At 43.7% G+C, this 8,975-nt stretch overlaps 1 pseudogene; it reads left to right on the top strand.

Moving 5' to 3' along the window:
• The first annotated feature begins 5,358 nt into the window (after positions 1–5,358).
• LOC126254196 (5S ribosomal RNA) lies at positions 5,359–5,475 on the top strand (annotated as a pseudogene).
• Positions 5,476–8,975: the final 3,500 nt, after the last annotated feature.

Raw genomic sequence — 8,975 nt, 5'->3', positions numbered from 1 at the left:
CAGTTTGTGGGCCTCAGGGAAAACACTTGTGGTTAAGGAGTGGTTGAAGATATCTTCGAAGCGGGTAGTAATGGGTCAATAATAAGCTTCATCATTAGCACTATGACGTGTCCTCGGAGTGTTTCGCGACAGCATACATGAATAAAACGTCCTCGGTTTTCCAGCCGCGTCGATTCGAATAAAATCCTCGAGCTTTCGATGGCCATCTCCGGCATCGTCGTCAGGAGTTCACTGACTGCCGGGGATGCTACGGTTTTATCGATCCAATGTGGCACGCGTACGTAAGTCGACCCGGGCAGCTAGCGGAGCTGTTGCCGGTGTCAGCACTGGTGATGTCAGGTGGCGCCAGGGGCAGGCGCCACGTTTGAAACTGCCGCTCCCGCGTCGCGCATCTGTCTCTGCCTTCTTTCGATGTCCAGCGCCCGCCCCCATACCCTGCTGAGTGTGTATCCCTGGTCTCTGTTGAAATTGTTGTTGTTTAAACGAATCTCGGCCGCTTCCTTTATAACGGAGTCCCAATATGTAGACGCATGAGCCAACAGTTTCGTATTTTCGAACTGTACGAGGGCGGTTCAGAAAGTAACCTCCGATTGGTCACAGTGCGGGTTGTGGGGGGAGTAGCGACGCCATCTGTGCGTTCACGCACTCAACAGGTCAGTCGGCATCAAGCCGTGGTCGAGTGAACGTCGTACCTGCGCTAGTTTAGTTTTTGTGGCAGTTTGAAATGTGTGCTGCAATAGAAAACCCCGCCAAATGTGAAGTGCGTGCTGTCATAAGGTTTTTTACAGCCAAAGGATATTCTGCAGCAGCTATTCATCGTGAGCTTTGTGCCGTGTACGGACCAAGAGTTATGAGTGAAGGAGTTGTCCGTGAATGGGTACGTTTATTTAAAAGTGGACGAGAAAACGTTCATGATGAAGAGAGGAGTGGTAGACCATCATTGGTGACTGACGAACTCGTTCAGACAGTTGATGCAAAAGTTCGTGAAAATCGACGTTTCTCAATGTCGGAGTTGTCTACTGGTTTTCCACAGATTTCTAAGACTCTCTTGTACGAGATAGTGACAGCAAGATTGGGTTACCGTAAGTTCTGTGCACGATGGGTGCCCAAAATTCTTACCGACCACCACAAAACTCAAAGAATGGCCTCTGCATTAGACTTTCTGTCACGTTATGAGGACGAAGGAGAACCATTGTTAAACAGAATCGCGACCGGTGACGAAACCTGGATTAAGTACGTGAACCCTGAGACAAAAGAACAATCAAAGATGTGGGCACATTCAAATTCGCCTACCAAACCAAGAAAAGCCTCGCAAGATTTTTCTGCCAGAAAACTGATGGCAACGGTGTTTTGGGATGCCAAAGGGGTGTTGTTGGTTGAATTCATGGAACGTGGTACGACCATTAATCAAGACGTGTACTGTGAAACAATAAAAAAGTTACGACGGGCTATACAGAACAAACGACGTGGTATGCTGACTTCCGGTATCGTTTTTTTGCACGATAACGCCCGTCCTCACTCTGCTCGCAGAACAACGGCCCTTCTTGAGTCCTTCAAGTGGGACGTTATCAACCATCCACCTTACAGCCCAGACCTGGCGCCAAGTGATTATCACCTCTTCATGCATTTGAAGAAATGGCTCGGGTCACAGCGGTTTGATGACGACGAAGAGCTCAAAGATGCGGTCACAGGCTGGCTCCAGGCACAAGCGGGTGATTTTTATGCAGAAGGAATTTCAAAGCTTGTGAAGAGATACGATAAGTGCCTCAATCGCTATGGAGACTATGTAGAAAAATAGTGCAAAGATGTAGTTGTAAGATGTATATATTAAAATATTTTTATATAACTTGGTGTATTTTTTTAAATCAACCGGAAGTTACTTTCTGAACGGCCCTCGTATTTTATGTCCGTTTTCTAGGGAATGCTCCGCTATGACCGACTTGTCAAGCTCCCTTTGTTTTATATGGCGCTTGTGCTCAGTACTATGCTCCGCAACCGTGTGAATTGTTTGACCAATATAGATGCTGCCACATTCACAGGGTACACCGTACACACCGGGCACTCGAAGAGCAATGTCATCTTTAACAGGGCGCAACATATCTCGTATCTTGGGGGCGGGCCGGAACACTGGTCTTAGCAAATTTTTCTGCAGCAGACGTCCTAACTTACTGCTAGTTGCTCCACAGTATGACAGCATTACAGTCCATTTGGCCTCTTCTGCTGATTCACCAGGTGTCTTTCGTCGGCGGCCCTTGAAAGCGTTTGCGATTCCTCTTTTGCTCTATCCATTTTCCCTGGAAACACGTTTTAAGTTCTGCAGTTCGGACTGTAGGTGGTCGTCGTCAGAGATAATCTTGGCTCTATGAACCAACGTGTGCAGGACAGCTTTCTTGTGTACAGGGTGGTGGAAACTATTGGTGTTCAAGTACCGATCAGTGTGTGTTGGTTTCCGGTACACTGAATGACCAAGCTGGCCTCCTGCCTTCCGCTCAACTGAAACATCCAAGAATGGTAGCTTGCCGTGCTTCTCCATCTCGACAGTAAATTTAATGTTGGGATGGACATCGTTCATTTGATCGACGAACTGCTGTAGTGTATCTTCACCATGAGGCCATATCAGGAAGGTGTCATCAACGTGTCATAGAAAGCAAGACGGCCGTAATGTCGCTGTTTGCAGAGCCTGCTCCTCAAAGTGCTCCATTAAGAAATCAGCGACTGCTGGAGACAGTGGTGATCCCATGGCTGTGCCGTCCGTCATCTCATAATATTCATCGCAGTACAAAAAGTACGTTGTCGTTAGGACGTGACGGAACAACTTAATGATTCCAGATGGAAAATTTTGGGCCAAAAGATCCAGCGTATCCTGTATTGGTACCCTCGTAAAAAGTGACACAACGTCCAGGCTAACCATTAGGTCGTTTGGGCCTATCTTCATTCTCTTGAGTGGCTCAACAAATTTCTGCGAGTTGACAACATGGTGTTCGCAATGTCCCAATTTCTGTGCAAATAATCCTGCCAGATGTTTAGCAAGTCTGTAGGTGGGCGAACTGATTGCACTAACAATGGGCCTCATAGGAACACTTCCCTTGTGTATCTTTGTTAATCCATAAAGCCTGGGAGGTCTGGCGGCACGAGGCGTTTATTCATAGAACTATGATACTATCATGTACAGTAGATGCTGATCAGCTTCGCATGAGGGCTTCTTGATAGCACTGCAAGTGACATGGTTTAGATATAATTTTTCGCCGATACAGTAATTTATTCTCACGAAATAACCAGCCTCCATTTCGTTTGTGGTTCAACTGCGGTTGAAGTACCGGTTCAGTTCTTCGGCTGGGACAAAGAGATTAGCTGTAGATTTTACTTTGCCTATACCAAGGCCACGAAAGTTTTTCATTAGGACAGCTGGTCTATTCCTGTTGTCGGTTAATGTACGGGCATGCCTGAGTTTTGCATTTCTCACACCTTGACGGACTCTGTGGCGCTCCTGCTTAACAGTAAATTCGTGGAGAAGCTGGAAATCGTTTTGCTTAAATGCTTCCACAGTTTGAACTTCGTGGACGTGCAAACGAAATCGTTTATGCAGCGTCTTGCGAACTGTTGAACGAGGGACGTTTAGCTGTCGTGATGCTCAGCAAATTGACCTCGGTGTGCCGCTTTGGAAGGCCCCTCTGATCTTCTCCACCGTTTCATGTGCGCTGTCTTCCTAACTGTCTACACTCTCAGTGGCTATAAACTTATCTTGCTGAGCCTTAATCTTCTTAACGTCCGGTGACTCCCTTTGAAAGATACGAAGAAAATTTCTTTTCATAGGTATCGGTGATTTCATTTCCGCACACCACATCACGCACTGTGCTCCTCTCCCTCTCTCCCTCTGTCTCTCTTGCTCCCTCTTGAGGTGTAGTTGTTTCTGCTAATTATTTAGGACCTCAAACAAACAATAGGGATCATTTGGAAAAAATCTACATAGAACTTTTTGAGTTGCTTTAATGAAGCCACAAATCGCAAGTCTCTATGTCTCCCAGTTTTTTAAATTTCATTTGTGAATCAGGGAGGTTTTATGTGGTCACCTTGTAAATGACTGAAGCTGAAATAAATGCCATACGAAAGGAGCTTCTGAAATTATTAAAACAATATTGCTAAAGAAGACAGTTCACCTAAACTGAAACTATGATGCAATTGTTCTACTTCAAACGAAATGAGGCAGACAAGTCAAATTATGAACCCTAAATCGTCTCTCCACAATACACGAGAATTTTAATCGGGGAACGAAAAAATCCGACTTCAGAAGTGAACAAAATGAGGAACTTGCTAATCATGAACAGAAACCAGATAACACAGTAAAGAATTAACACTTCGAGTGGTACTAAAGGTACTGATACTCTGATTTGACAAAATTTTTTGAAAAACTAGAAATTCAATCAGCTTATTTTAGTTTGCTGAAGAGCGTACACAGAGTCGTTCAAATGATGTGTAGGATATGTAACAAGCTAACTCAGAGGTGCAACTTGCCTTAGACCTTATCAAAATAGTGAGTGAGATATTCAGAATTGAAAGGGGAGTCAAACAAAAAGATTCCTTGTCGCCAAATTTATGGATCAACTTAACAGAGAACGCAGATACTAACAGAGAAAGTATGCATGTATGCCTGGAAATTTGCCTAAAATAATGAAGAACGTATACATCAAAAGCAAAACAGTACAAACCAGTAAACCTCCAGCTCTGATTCTTTAAAGAATCCAAATCCCATGCATAAATTGTCATATCTCCCGAACTATATGTTGTAAAATCAAACAATTTTGCACGTACAGTCAATGACACACGTGAATACGTTCCGCAAAATGTGTTGCGATTTTAATTTACACTAAAGAAATAATAAATTAAAAAATCATACCTAAAGCTGCAGTTTTACTGCACGAGTAGCGAAAATGTAGTAATAGATAAACTTTTATCCTTTCATCATTTTGTGGGCGGTGTCAGAAAGAAAAAGTTTCGTTAACATTTGAATCTATGTATGCAGTCTGTTCGAAGATGCTGGGTGCTCTTATTCTCAAGTACCGGATGCATATATCCTCGTCGGTTTGAGTTCCATGAGTTATACCATTTCAAGTCATACACATGACTTCTAACTGTAATAGTTGAATTACGTTTTTTAAATAGTTTATCTTTTAATGAGTAGTTTATGACAATTTTTTTATATTTTTAAATACTGTCAATAAATGTATTACAAATTGAAAAAAAAAAAAAATCCGCCTGGGAGTCGTCAGATAGGCAGTGTGCAACTGAATCGTGTTCTGGGTTAGCCCTTTAGTAACATATATTGCGAAACAAAATTAAATAGTAACCTTTCTGAAACCTGGCAACGGCCTTGCCGCAGTGGAAACACCGGTTCCCGTGAGATCACCGAAGTTAAGCGCTGTCGGGCGTGGCCGGCACTTGGATGGGTGACCACCCAGCCGCCATGCGCTGTTGCCATTTTTCGGGGTGCACTCAGCCTCGTGATGCCAATTGAGGAGCTACACGACCGAATAGTAGCGGCTCTGGTCAACGAAAACCATCATAACGACCGGGAGAGCGGTGTGCTGACCACACGCTCCTCCTATCCCCCTCCTCAACTGAGGATGACACGGCGGTCGGATGGTCCCGATGGACCACTTGTGGCCTGAAGACGGAGTGAAGTTTGAAGTTTGTGAAACCTCGTTATTTTCTGCCTTTACGACCAGAATTTGGAATTTTGGCTCAAAGGGGCCTACAACCTTCCTCTGTAAACGTACTTAGGCGTGGTGCCCTGTGATGTCATTTTCGGGCTCTGCGTCGCTTTGGACAACAAGGTTTCGACAACAAGTTGATATGAGGTGTAAAATGAGTCAGTTACGTCACACTGGCGCCACATTTCACAACAATTCTGACCTATCCCAGTCTGGATGTGTCACAACACAGCAAGATGTCACACCTGCTCTTAACAATTTCTCACCAGTTGTCTTGATGCCGGCCGGAGTGGCCGCGCGGTTCTAGGCGCTACAGTCTGGAACCGCGCGACCGCTACGGTCGCAGGTCCGAATACTGCCTCTGGCATGGATGTGTGTGATGTCCTTAGGTTAGTTAGGTTGAAGTAGTTCTAAGTTCTAGAGGACTGATGGCCTCAGACGTTAAGTCCCATAGTGCTCAGAGCCATTTGAACCATTTGAACTTGTCTTGATGCCTTTGCGATGGAGGTCAGATCCATGGCGCCCAACATTGAAATCACACAGTTTTCTTACAGGCGGGCGAGGGCAACATTTCGGACACAGTGCTGCAGATAGTCAACAGGAAAATGCGTCAGCAATGTTATAAAGAGTTCACCTGTGCGATCAGTTTCACATATTTCGCGCTAGAAAATGACAGTTTGCAGCGCAATCTGCAACAGGAAGATATTGTTGACGATCTTTGAAACTGTTGAAGGTGAGGATGTCGGGGGGCTCTAACCATATTGAATATATCATCCCTTTGGAGACTGACGCAACCGCAGTTACTGCTCTGGATAAAGGGTGGAAGCAATAGGGAATGTTCAAACCCGTTCGATGCAATTTAAACGTATAATCGGAAGTAGAAAGCAGTGTTTACACTTTTTCATCCCGCCACTTGCACGCCTCCAGTGGCTTGTGTATAGGAGAGCTGCAACAGCGACACACACAGATAAACAAAATGGCAAAGCGTCCCTCTAAGTTCTTCTTCCAGTTCGGGAACACCCTCGATGCCACCCGCACACTGTTTCTTAACGGAGACACTCATCCACGGATTCTACAATTCTGCTACATAGACATTTATATCGGGAGCTTACAGAAAACCCCTTCTGTACAATTCTCATTTAAATTGCTGATAAAGAAATGTAACGGCCCAAGTAGTGGTTATGAAGGCCACAGCAAACAGTAATTTCTCTCGAAGTCCAAGTGAATCATTGACCTGGCTATCAAGATGATTTCACTCTTTTATCAGAACAGAGTATCAGATGTACCGCAAGAGCTTACTGATTAACGGTAATTTCATTGCACTGAAGAAGGAGATCGAAAGAATCCATAGCCACGTACCAAGGTTCGTAGCTGGCTGTTACAGTCAGTACGTGAATGTTGCAGGGACGCTCAGGAAATTTATGTGACAACCTTTGGCAAAAAGACAACGCAATTCTCGTGTAAAAAGGTTTCAAAACACCAAGTCGAATGCAACAGTATAATGGTCTGCTTCATCTATCGCTGTCAGCCACACATAGCCACAAACATGGAGAGTGGTATGTGGAAGATTAATTTCAATGAATACTCTGTGTTAGGACATTTCTAGGTGCACAGCAACGAATGATACGTCTCGTGATAAATGATAAAAGAAACATTTTAGCACTAGTCAAATTTTGCACCCCGCTAGCTGACACTAGTGCCGGAAACCTGTCTAGGCTAGGAATCAGTAGATGAGTCTCTCTCTCTCTAGAGAGTCTACATCTACGTCTACATGGATACTCTGCAAATCACATTTAAGTGCCTGGCAGAGGGCTCATCGTACCGCCTTCACAATTGTCTATTACTACAATCTCGTACAGTGCAAGGAAAGAACGAACACCTATTTCTTTCCGAGCGATATCTGATTTCTCTTACTTTATCGTCGTGATCGTTTCTCCCCATGTAGGTCGGTGTCAACAAAATATTTTCACATTCGGAGGAGAAAGTTGGTGATTGGAATTTCGTGAGAAGATTCGTCCGTAACAAAAAACGCCTTTCTTTTAATCATGTCCAGCACAAATCCTGTATCATTTCAGTGACACTCTCTCCCATATTTCGCGGTAATACAAAACTTGCTGCCTTTCTTTGAACTTTTTCTATGTACTCCGTCAGTCCTATCTGGTAAGGATCCCACACCGCGCAGCAGTATTCTAAACGAGGACGGACAACCGTAGAGTAGGTAGTCTCCTTAGTAGGTCTGTTACATTTTCTAAGTGACCTGCCAATAAAACGATGCCTTTGGTTAGCCTTCCCCATAACATTTTCTATATGTTCTTTCCAATTTAAGTTGTTCGTAATTGTAATTCCTAGGATCTAGAAGAATTTACGGCCTTTAGATTTGACTGATTTATCGTATAACAGAATTTTAACAAATTCCTTTTAGCACTCGTGAAGATGACCTGACACTTTTCGTTATTTAGGGCCAACTGCCAATTTTCGCACCATTCAGATATCTTTTGTAAATCGTTTTGTAATTTGTTTTGATCTTCTGATGACATTATTAGTCGATAAACGACACCGTCATTCATCTACCAACAACCTAAAACGGCTGCTCAGATTGTCTCCCAAATCGTTTATATGCATAAGGAACAGCAAAGGGCCTATAACACTACCTTGTGGAACAACAGAAATCACTCGTGTTTTACTCGAATACTTTTCGTCATTTACTACGAACTGTGACCACTCTGACAGGAAACGACACATCCAGTCGCATAACTGACACAATATTCCGTAAGCACGCAGTTTCACTACAAGCTGCTTGTGTGGTACAGTGTCAAAAGCCTTCCGGAATTACAGAAATACGGAATCGATCTAAATCCCTTGTAGATAGCACTCAACACTTCATTCGAATAAAGAGCTAGTTGTGTTTCACAAGAACGATGTTTTCTAAACCCATGCTGACTGTGTGTCAATAGACCGTTTTCTTCGGGCTGCTTCATAATATTCGAACGCAATACACCGTATGTTCCAAAACCCTGCTGCATATCGACTTTAATTATAACCCCTATAATTTAGTGGATTCCTCCTACTACCTTTCTTGAATATTGGTGTGAACTGTCCAACTTTCCAGTCTTTGGGTACGGATCTTTCGTCGAGCTACCGATTGTATATGATTGTTAAGTATGCAGCTATTCCATCAGCATACTCTGAAAGGTACCTAATTGGTATGCAGTCTGGACCAGAAGGCTTGCTATTATTAAGTGATTTAAGTTTCTTAACTACTCCGAA

Source organism: Schistocerca nitens, chromosome 4 (genome assembly GCF_023898315.1).
Source record: "Schistocerca nitens isolate TAMUIC-IGC-003100 chromosome 4, iqSchNite1.1, whole genome shotgun sequence".
Classification (NCBI taxonomy): domain Eukaryota; kingdom Metazoa; phylum Arthropoda; class Insecta; order Orthoptera; family Acrididae; genus Schistocerca; species Schistocerca nitens.
Note: the sequence above shows the minus strand (reverse complement) of the source record. Positions and strands in the feature narration are given on the sequence as shown.